This window comes from Urocampus carinirostris, chromosome 3, assembly GCF_059441175.1.
Source record: "Urocampus carinirostris isolate Australia breed hairy pipefish chromosome 3, RoL_Ucar_1.0, whole genome shotgun sequence".
NCBI classification, from domain to species: Eukaryota; Metazoa; Chordata; class Actinopteri; order Syngnathiformes; family Syngnathidae; genus Urocampus; species Urocampus carinirostris.
In genome coordinates this window covers 45352265-45363708 of record NC_142351.1, presented here as the reverse complement: position 1 = coordinate 45363708, position 11444 = coordinate 45352265, and the positions used below count along the sequence as shown (strand labels likewise).

The window sequence follows — 11444 nt, the reverse complement described above, 5'->3', positions numbered from 1 at the left end:
GACCAAAAACCTGTAAATCCATTGTCACTATGTCACACATTTGTAATAGAAACATTTCTATTTCTTTTCTTATACTTTGTATAAGAAAAGAAATAGAAATGTATAAAATTATAGTTATTTTATAATTTTAGTGCATATAATATGTGTGCCTTGTTTGTAACTCAAGATGAACACGACATTTCCAAGCAAAAGTATCAGATCGTATTGCTTTCGATCGATACTAATCTGTATTTAATTGCATCGAATTGATATCAAAATTCCCAGTATCGCCAACCACTAATCTTCGCATTATTTACAATCTCTGGAGAAGTAACGGGATCATTGTCTGCATTTCATTAAGCGTTTTGGTGGAGGGACACATCAAAAAACTGATAGTAAGGACTTTTGAGTACCAAGGCTCTGCTCTCTGAGGTACCCATCCATCCATCCATCCATTATCTGCACCGCTTAGCCTCAGTAGGATCGCGGGGGTGCTGGAGCCCATCCCAGCTGTCTTCAGGCAGTGGGCAGGGGACACCCTGAAATGGTTCCCAGCCAGTCTCAGGGCACACAGAGACAGACAACTCACTCGCTCATTCACACCTAGGGACAATTTGGCCCGGCTAATTAACCTGACATGCATGTTTTTGGAACGTGGGAGGAAACCGGAGTGCCCGGAGGAAACCCACGCAAGCACGGGGAGAACATGCAAACTTCACACAGGATGTTCGATCTCATGACCTCAGAACTGTGCCGCACAAGCACTAACCACTGCACCGGCGTGCTGCACTCTGAGATACCCTACGAAAGAAAATTCTTCTCACTCAATTTACCTGGCGCTGCCACCGTCAAGTAAGATTTGTGTAACTTGTCCATACTGGAGCAGCTTGGCTATTTCAGCCCCACTGCCGAAGTGGGTTATGCAGTGGGAATTTGCCGTGCGCTGCAAATAATATTAGACCTTGTTCTCTGCATTGGAAGTATTTGCTGTACTCCTTCCACAAAATAAAATGAAAGATTTAACGCAAATGTAAACGGTCGTTGTTTGTTAAAGCAGCCATTCAACACTGTTTCACATGTAATCTAAAAATCCCCCCCAAAAAAGTAGCCATCATAAACGTGACTATAGAGCGCACCTGATTATAAGCCGCACGCACCACATTTTGCGGACCTTATTGGTTCTGTCCTTACACAAGCCGCACCTGAATATAAGTCGCATGCGCCAACATTTAAACACAGTCACAAGTTTATCCCAAACCTGACTTTAGGTGCCGCGATTGTAGGGGGGGGGAATTTTGTAGAAGTTTATTGTTCTGTATTCTTTATCAAGTATCCATTATCCATTATCGGTCAAATCATAATTCACTACAAAGCCAAGAGGCCGAGACACTTGCTCCCAGCCAAGAGGCTGAGTCAAGGTCCTAGCCACGCGGCCAAGCAGCGATCAGTGCGAATGAACCGTTCCAGGAGGTACTGCAATACCGGGCTGATGCGTGGAGTGGACAGAGCAAGCTCTTATTCTATCTCCCATTTGCAAAAATCAGCTGTACTGCAACTTAGGGCCTGCACTGAGACCCTGAACTGAGTACGTGCAACTGCAAATATAGTATACAATCCATTGATCACAATCGGCAAAATAAACGGAAAATGATACCGGTAGTTAGAATTTAATGCAAACCTTTATAGTCCAGGTCCCGTTGAAAGTAATCCAACAAAAAAAATGTATATTTCCAAAGTTAAGGGTGGGAAAAATATTTATCCACTATTGTCCGCTGCAACAACAAAGAGATTTATCTCAGCTTTACCCCGCTTCCCATCAGCCCGCGTTTGCTCCGCCCCTTTTTGTAATTCACTCGTAGAAAGCATAACAATAAGTCACTAAAATAAATACATTACAAAAATATACAGTTGCAAATACATATTATACATGGTTACACATATTTACAAAGAAAGACGGTACACTGAGAGAGTTTTCAAAGCTTTAATAATAATAATATAACTTTCATCCCAAACCGTGCCAGTGAAAGGTACCACCACGCTACTCCTAACACGCTCGCAATGCACAGAGCGTAGCTGTTAAAAAAAGCCGTACCGCAATTGCGATACTCGCGGTAAACCGTGCTCGTCTTACTCCTCATAACTGTCGCCATCAAGGGCGTCTTCCTCATAATCGGAATGAACCTCTGTCCTCTGTCATACGGAAAAAAGTAGCGGCTTATAGTCCGGAATTTACGGTAAATATTGCAACATTTGGAACTTCACCAGGCAAGCTGCGAAAACAATTATTCTATAATCAGGGAGATCTCAAAAGTTACTTTTAGCCTGAAGGAGGTTAACTTTTTCAACCTTCGCATGTTCATTCAATATCCGAGTTGTGCGACGCGATGGGTCAAACGATTTGCTGGAGTATTACGTTGGTTTTTATTACAATAAAACAAAGAAGAACAAATATTTTGTGTCTATGAGTAGAAAAAAAATGGTAACGGTTTCACAAGTGCGCTTTCAAAATGGCTGACCATCATACTGCTTTCTGGAGGTGGTTTGATAAGACTCAAGGCGAAAACTCAAGGACCCCTTACCGAAGGTACATCTGAACTGTATAAGAATTGTGTTAAAATGATGTACAACCATGAGGTGCGTTAATTACTACTAAATGATTAACTGAATTAAAATATATTTATGTGGTAATAAAAATAATAAAATAATGTACTGTAACTGTAAAACTCATAAAGTTATGACTGACCCCAGCAAACTAAAGATTAGTGGGCATTCAAAGACCGCCTACCCCTTCATTTTACCCATTAAATGAAGGGTTTCAAACTTGTAGGTTGGGGCCAATTGGGTGATGATAATCTTGGCCCCCGCCTTAAAATTGGAAGTAGAGAGGGACAGTCTTTTATTTAGAATAGGGGTGTACAAACTTTTCAGAAAGCGTGCTCGATTTTGTTAAGCTGAAAATATGTGAGGGTTGACTACTCAGCTTGGCATTCTTTGAACAGACTTTAAAAAAAAATGACTCTCCGTGAAAGGTTTGCAGTGCTCTGTGATTTATCTATCCATCCATTTTCTTCCGCTTATCCAGGGTCGGGTCACAGGGGGCAGACCTCAATATCCCCAGCCACTTTATTCAGCTAATCCGACGGGATCCAGGCCAGCCTAGAGACGTAGTCTCCAGTTTGTCGTGGGTCATCCCTGGGGCCTCTTGCCAGTGGTACATGCCCGGAACACCTCCCAAGGGAGGCGTCCATGAGGCATCCATATCAGATGCCCGGACCACCTCAACTGTCTCCTCTTAATGCGGAGGAACAGCATCTCTGCCCTCTTTTGATTACTGAGCTTCTCACCTTATTTCCAAGGGAGAGCCCAGCCATCATGAGGACCCTCCAGGAGGAAACTCATTTCGCCTTTGTAGCATTTATAATTGACTCACAGGGTCTCATAAAAAAGTGCTGCTGGACCGTCAGAACAGCTTCCGGGTGCTTCACCTTTTCACAACATTTGTTTCCTGTGGGCACTGGTTTCCAGCCAGTCACTGGGCACACAGGAACAGAAAACTCACTCGCTTATTATCCAAAATAATTTAGCTTTTTCAGTGGTTCCTCCTCATATGTCCTTATTTCAAACTGAACTCTTATTATACCCTTTTCAATTGTTTTCATGATTTGTAATTAGTTGGTTAAAGCTCAGCAATACACATACACATACCTGTCGTATTTTGTTGCAAACTAAACTGGTATCTGCTAAAAATGCTATTTCATTTTTAAGGTTTTTATTTTTAATTCAGAACCTGACCTTAAACAAGTGGGAAACACGGCAACCATTGACTGGTTGATAATAAATGGATGTGTTTATCCCCTCCGAGAAATTCAAATGGATATGTGCTTCAAATAATACTGATAAAAAAGGCACGTTTTGTCTGGCAGTGCCTCTTGATATTATATTCTTTGAAAACAGCCACAGTCTCTTGGCAAATTAGGCAGACGCAGTTGCTTTGGATTTTGGTGAAAAAAAATACTTAAATTTCCATTTATCCTGTAGGCGGCGGCCCTCACAGTCAACTCTCCTTTTTTGTTTACAGTCGCCTTGTTGGAGATAGGGTGTTTTTTGTCGGTTTATACTCCTGTCAACATTACTGCCGGGCCACTTATTATTAATGTTTTGACGCAGGCCAGTAAAATCACGGGTCGTAACTGCCACTTTGGACATGCCTGATTTAGAGCCTTTTAGTTGTAAAAAAAAAACATACATTCAAAAAACAATATCGTAAGCCGTTGTTATTCACGGGTTGCGTTCCCAAGGGGTGGTCATAACGCAAAGTAGAAACTTTTATTTATTTTTTTATCTATTAAATACTCCATAATACATTGAAACCAAAGAACAAACCCAATTTACAGGCTTAATTATTTGTTCACCAAATTAAAGTACTGTACTTTATATATTTTTTTTCTTCTTTATACAAATAACTACTGTACTGCCACATTACAATTTTTTTTTTTGTCGTAATTTTGCACAACTGTATTGATTACACGATCCAATTTAATTCACATTATACTTTGTCGCCATCATGTATTTAACCAACACCAAAACAAACAAAAAAACACACACAAAAAACATGCCTGGAGCCACAAAAAAATTAAAATACTTTTATAAGCCTTTTAAGAAAGGAAGCATAAACTGTATCTGTCTTTATTTATTGAAAACATTAAGAATGTGTCCTGTTTCTATTTTATAGAAAACATATGTTTTTCCGTTATCAAAAGAAAAAGAAAAAAATTACCAAACAAAATTACTAATTAAGAAGCGACTTAAGTCAAAGTTACAGTGCATGCAGGTAAAAATACACGGGTTCCCCTGACGTTGTGTCCTAAATGCGGTATTTTGAAGTCGAGTCGAAGTAGAACAAGTTGGGTAAAGTTAGTAAAGTTGGTCGAGAACCGGCTTCTTCGGCTCGGCTCACTAAAAGGAACCAGCTCTTTCAGGTCCTAAACGGCTCTTCAGGTTGTTTTTGCTTCTTTATCCCATCATGACCAAATATTATGTAAAATTATGCAGAAAATGACTTAAAGGAATGGGGGAATAGAATAAAAAAGAAAAAAAATACCAAAATGAAAAAGTAGTGAAAAGCTGAGAAAAAAAGAAACAAGAGGAGGAGAGAAAAAGAAGGAAAAATTCAGAAAAAAAGCCAGAAAAAAAAGAAAAGAAAGAAATGTAGGAAAAAGTAAATAGAGAACAAAAAGAAAAAAGTGACAGCTCAGAAAAAATAAACAAAATGAGATTTAAAAAAAAGTAAAAAAAACACGGAAAAAAGAAGAAACGTTTGTGTTGCATTCAAATAATTTCCAATTATATTAAGTGAATCTTGTTGCCAACATTGTACTTCCACTAAAAAATGTGATTAAGTACAGATCTGTATCTTACAACCGACTAAATAAGCCCCCAGAAATGTTAATATTATGTGACAAAATATGTCAGGAAATAAAAAGAAATAGATATCTTGTGAAAGAATTGTAAGAACAAACGATGTTTGTAGGCCGTACAATCTTTGCAATAGTACATGAGTCAATTCATTCAAAAGAGAAAAATAATTTTGCATTGCCGGAAACTAACTTGATGTCAAGTTTTGGACATGTTTGATAATTAATTATCTTGCCACACTTGGGATTATGGTTGCTCTCTGTTGTTTCAAGCGTTGCTCACCGACTTTGTGTGAACGCTCAGACCCGAGGAAAATTAGAGGGAACACTGCTTGTGAGAGGTTAAAATAAGAAGAAAACGTGTGCATTTTGGTCACTTTGAGTCTTGGTAGTTGGTATTCGTATTGCGCTTCTTATTATTCTTTATTCTCTCTTTTTCTATTTGACTTTTTTGGTGCTTTTTTCCTTTTTCCACCGTTTTTTTTCTCCCCTTTATTTTTTCGAGTTTAAGATTAAACTTATCGGTCGCCTTGGGGATATAAACTTACACTGACTTTACTGAGAAAAAAAGTCGGACATTGAATTACACAAACAGCAGGATGACAAACATACATGATAGTAGGACAGAGGGCAGAATGATTCAATTGGTCAGTCAGGCCTATTGTTTGGAAAGGTAATAGCCGAGGGGATCAGGCTTTTCTTTTTTCCTCTTTTTTGCTTTTCTTTTCTCTTTTTTCATTTCTTTTTTCCCTTTTGATACTTTTTTTCCTGCCTTTTCCCCTTTTCCTATATTTTTATTTGTTTCCATGTCGTGTCAATATCGCGATGTGACGCAGGGAGGCGCAGTTTCCAACCAGGTGCATTCCCCACCATCAGCACATTGAGGTGGTTGCGTTTTTTGCTCACAAACTGTAAAACCAGGCTGCTGCTGCTGCTGCTGTTGCTGCTCCACCATTGCATCTCTTCTGCGCTGCCCACTTCTTCTTCCTGCTCTTCCTCCCCCTTCCCCTTCCCCTTGCGCGCAGGGGGAGTTGACTTGATGCGCATAATAAATCACCTCTGCAAGATTGCAACCACCCCCTCTGTCCCCCCCACTTCCATTTTTTTCTAGAGCCCGATTTGAAAGCTGCGCGCGTTGGATTGGACACCGTGAATGATTTCAATGTGATTCAGCTCCACCAGCAACGTGGGCGCGAGCCTCTCGTGTTTTCGTTTTTTTTTCTCCCCCCTTCTTTTCGCATTCATCTTTTTGTGAGCGCAAAGTGTGTGATGAGGATAGGAGGAAGAGGCGCTAGCTATGTCATCTCTTCTCGATTTCACCTGTATGAACGACCTTGCCATTGTGACCGAAATGTTTCTAAAAGGCTTTCCATGGAGGATACACTCTTCGCCCGTTCCCTGAGAGCTGAATCCGCTCGTTGTTGCTCTCAAGACACTCAAAGATAAAAGGTAAGACGCGCACACCGAAAAGGCGTGAAAACTCTTCGACCTGTGCTTATTGTAAACGTGCATGACTACGCTAGATTATTTACACTGTGGCATATGTCTTTGAATATTTATTACGCTTAATAAAGCTCCAGAGCTCTTGTCCACGCACTCAATTTGCCCCAATCAATCAAGTCGCTCACATGCATTGCATCAGAACTATAATATAGTGTCGAATAGTTTATTACAGGCTTGGGAATTGAGACCTGCCCTTTTAAACACATTCCTTACCATGGACTAATGCTATGTATTTGGTTTAAATTGTGTATGTTTTGTTCCATGCATGGTATACATTCGGTATTATTGTGTTTTGGTCTCAGACAGTGATCATAGCTATATTAGTATCACGGTGGTTTATTCCAGTGATCAGCAACCTTTTCTGTACAAAGGACAGGTTCATTGTCTGACAATATTTCCACTGCCTGGCCCAAGGGTGGCATTAAAACTGTTGGTGTTTTTTTCTAAATTATTAATTGCAACAATTCTAACATTCTTAAGAATAACACAGCTAGTGTTAATATTAAGGAGCGTAAATCCACTGTGTAGTCATGAGTAACATTTAGATGTCTTGGTAACTAAACACCAAAATCACATTTCTTTCTTTACCGAAATGTTTACCTTAGCAAAGGTCACTGGAACACCAGGCCCATCCTAGCCACGTATTTGGAAGCAGGGAGGAAACCAGAGTGTCAGTGGGCATAGGGTGAACATGCAAACTGCACACAAGGAGGCTGGTAGATGGAATTTAACCCAAAACCTCTAAATTGGAGGTGGACTTGCTATTTGAAACACACTCAGGTCACTACCGAAATGTTTAATGCTAAACGTCAAGTGCAAAAGTTTGGTTTGAGTCATCCTTTACTGTATCATCGACGGGCGGGAATCCTTGTTTCCAACAGGACAGTTGCACCCACACATGAGAACCACACTGATTTGAAATAAAACGGGCCACCCCAAAGCCCTGGTTATGTTCAGTCTGATATGCTGCTGTGTCAGTAAAACAATAATACTGTAGATAAACAAATAATGGAACATACTTTTTTCTTTGTGTGCCCCGTTACCTATGGCCCAGTACTAGTCTACGGCCCAGTACTAGTCTACAGCCCAATGATTGCTGACCGCTGGTCTATGCTACCTAACTGGTGATGCTGCACAAATTGCAGCCTCACTTCTGATCACTGTCAAATACGTGACAAGAACCCAACAGCAAGACATTTCACACCCAACTAAGTCTCTGTGGATTTTATTACTAATTATGATACGCATGGTACCATTAAGGAGTTTGTCATACTCTAAATAGGGAGGGTTGAGTCGTTGAATGACTGCCTTTATGAAGCAAATATCCAGTTCTGATTGATGCTATTAGGGGTACTAAATGTTATGTTTAAACTGTCATGCAGGTACAATGGATTAGAAAAGTCAATACACAAATAATGCTTACATTCATTCTGTCATTTATTTTCCAGCTGCTTACAATTCTTAGTCATTATAGTTGTTTGTTCTTTTTATGCTTTGTATGGACACCTTTTTAGTCTGTAATGTCTGTTGATTTGTTGTAAATAGTATTTTTCTTCTTCACCCTGTTTGCTTGACTCTGGTGGCCAAATCAAGACTGTAAAAAAGATTAGCTGTCCGTTTAAAGGTTTTCTTTACAGAATATTCTGGGCATAAATGAGTTGCTGACAATGGCTGTAGGAATTCACCAATGCAATGACTAATGTGGCTTGCCATTATTTTTTATTTTTAAATTTATTAAAAAAAAAAACTGATTGTAAAGACAGGGGTCCAACAATTTAATAGAAAACTGTTCCACTGATGAAAGCCTGTCACACTTTGGGGAAGTCTAGCTCAAGTCACTCAACCTTTGCCTGAGGAAAGCAATTGTATTTCTTTTAATAAGTTCTCTTTTAATAAGATTTTCTTTCAATGAAGTGACACAATAGCCCCATTCTGCCTACAAAATAAAACACAACTGAATTGACATAATTTCGACTAAATTAATGCAGAAATTATAAAAGAAAATTATCAATCATGACTTTATGTAAGCAGAGAAATATTTCAATATTACTACCGTATTTCAGGATTTCCTGCTGGAATTTAGTGGCAAGACACAGACTTAATCAGTGAGCGATACTTCTTCACCTCAGATTGGGCAATAGTACACTCAAGGATATAAAGCTGCACTCTTACTGAGATGCAGAGCCAAAGATTGGCTAATGGATGCTCCTGGAAAAATCACGATAGGCCTAAAATATTTTTCAAAACTGCTTCATATTAAAATGGATAGCAGTTTGCTTTTAACACCAACTGCTGCGCAAGCATAACCCGCTTGAACTTGTGTCTTTTAATTGTCATGTAGTAAGCTATTGTTGTGGGGTTTTATTGAACTAAATTGCAGTCCAAAATATCCAGAGTGTGTTTTAATATGCAAGCCTTCCTCCTTGCAATACAATGGGCAATTTTAAAAAGGGTCCAAAACACAGCTCACTGGTTGGAAGGCAATATTAACCCAAATTTTATGAAAGATACATTTCATTTTGGCATCTATCAAATGTGTCACCCTTGCAACTGGAAATCACTGCATTTATTTTTATAAGAAAAGAGGGCAGAATAGATTTTCATAATATTATGCTCACAATAAATATTCATACAATATGATTTTACATTGTGCGAAGAATTTTAAGTTTTGTTAATTAAATAAACACAAATCTGGCATTGCTTACTTGCAAGGTGAGCCTTGTAAGCCATTAGCTCGTCCAATATTCATACTAATCATGTCTCTGCTGGCTTCAGAGCTGGTGAGTGCACGAGTACTCAAGTTTATGTTTGTGTCAAACTGAAGTAAAAACTACATACTTCTACAAAAACTACTACAGAGATCGGTCAGTATGCACTCTAGGTCACTCTACAAGAACTGAGAAAAAGGTGAGAGTTGTGTCATATGATACTCACCTTAGGGAAAATTGGAGTACTGTGTAGGAAAGTGTAATGTGTTTGAATGATTAGTCCAAATACTAAGCTAATATGTCTTAGACATGCATTTCAGGTGGATTGGCCGGTCCAAATTGTCCCTAGGTGTGAATGAGCGAGCGAGTTGTCTGTCCCTGTGTGCCCTGCGATTGGCTGGCAACCAGTTCAGGGTGTCCCCTGCCCACTGCCCGATGATTGCAGGGATGGGCTCCAGCACCCCCGCGACCCTACTGAGGATAAGCGGTGCAGCTAATGAGATGAGATGAGATGAATTAAGAAATACATACAACTACAGCCTAACGGCGCCCATCCCTCTCCAGACCAACATCTTTTCGGGGACCTTTCGCATGTTAGGCAAATGTGCGGAAAACACTATAGGGCATATATTTAATAACTATTTTTGGTTTAATGTAGCTGTGTAAGACTACTGCATAGATGATAAATACATTTTGCGCATAATTGAAATGATTACTATTTCACTAAAATACTGAAAAAAGTCAGGTACTCAAAAATGCTTTGTTCCAAGAGAAGATCATCTTTGCTCACTTAAGTATTTGTTATCTTTCAAAAAAATGATGATGAACATGTATTTAAACTTGAGACACAGGTCAAAAAATATAGTAACATCTAAAGATGATTAACCAAAATGAATCATCCGTAGGGCAGCACGGCGGCGCAGTGGTTAGCGCGTGTGCGGCACAGTTCTAAGGTCTCCTGTGTGGGTTGAAATCCAGCTACCGGACCTACTGTGCGGGGTTTGTATGTTCTCCCCGTGTTTGCGTGGGATTCTTCCGGGCACTCCGGTTTCCTCCCACATTCCAAAGACATGCATTTCAGGTGGATTGGCTGGTCCAAATTGTCCCTAGGTGTGAATGGGCGAGCGAGTTGTTTGTCCCTGTGTGCCCTGCGATTGGCTGGCAACCACTTCAGGGTGTCCCCTGCCCACTGCCCGATGATTGCTGGGATGGGCTCCAGCACCCCCGCTACCCTACTGAGGATAAGCAGTGCAGCTAATGAGATAAGAGATGAGATGAGAATCATCTGTATTACCTGTAGTATCCCATTTTTGACAATGTGCTGATTGCCAAGCACTGCAAACCTTTCACGGAGGGTGAATTTATTAAAGACTGCCCTCACACAATTTCAGCTTACCAGATCTGTCCTGCTTGAAAAGTTTGGACACCCCTCGGTTAACACATTCAAAGGCAAACTCAAAAATGGTTTTCCCACATTGTTTTTGTGTGTGAATATGTGAATGTGTTGTGTTTAAAAAAGATCCCTTGTCATTTATGATTGTAATATGTTGGGTAGATTACTAACTTGGGCAGAATGATAAAGCATAATACTGCAAACAAACCGGGGGTCCTGGAGCCAATCCTAGCCATTTTAGGGCAGTGGGCACTGGTTTCCAGCCAGTCACAGGGCACACAGGAACAGAAAACTCACTCGCTCATTATCTAATATAATTTAGCTTTTTAATTGGTTCCTCCTCATATGTCCTTATTTCAAACTGAACTCTTATTATACCCTTTTCAATGGTTTTCATGATTTGTAATTAGTTGGTTAAAGCTCAGAAATACACATACACACACCTGT

General features: G+C 39.8%; 1 protein-coding gene across 1 annotated transcript in view; it reads left to right on the top strand.

The window, feature by feature from the left end:
- The first annotated feature begins 6580 nt into the window (after positions 1-6580).
- The window catches only part of cntn3a.2 (contactin 3a, tandem duplicate 2), a 140892-nt gene continuing 136028 nt past the window's right edge, over positions 6581-11444 (top strand). The window contains exon 1 of the mRNA XM_088332033.1: positions 6581-6842. The gene's annotated coding sequence lies outside the window, so the exon portion shown is untranslated. The remainder of the gene's footprint in view (positions 6843-11444) is intronic.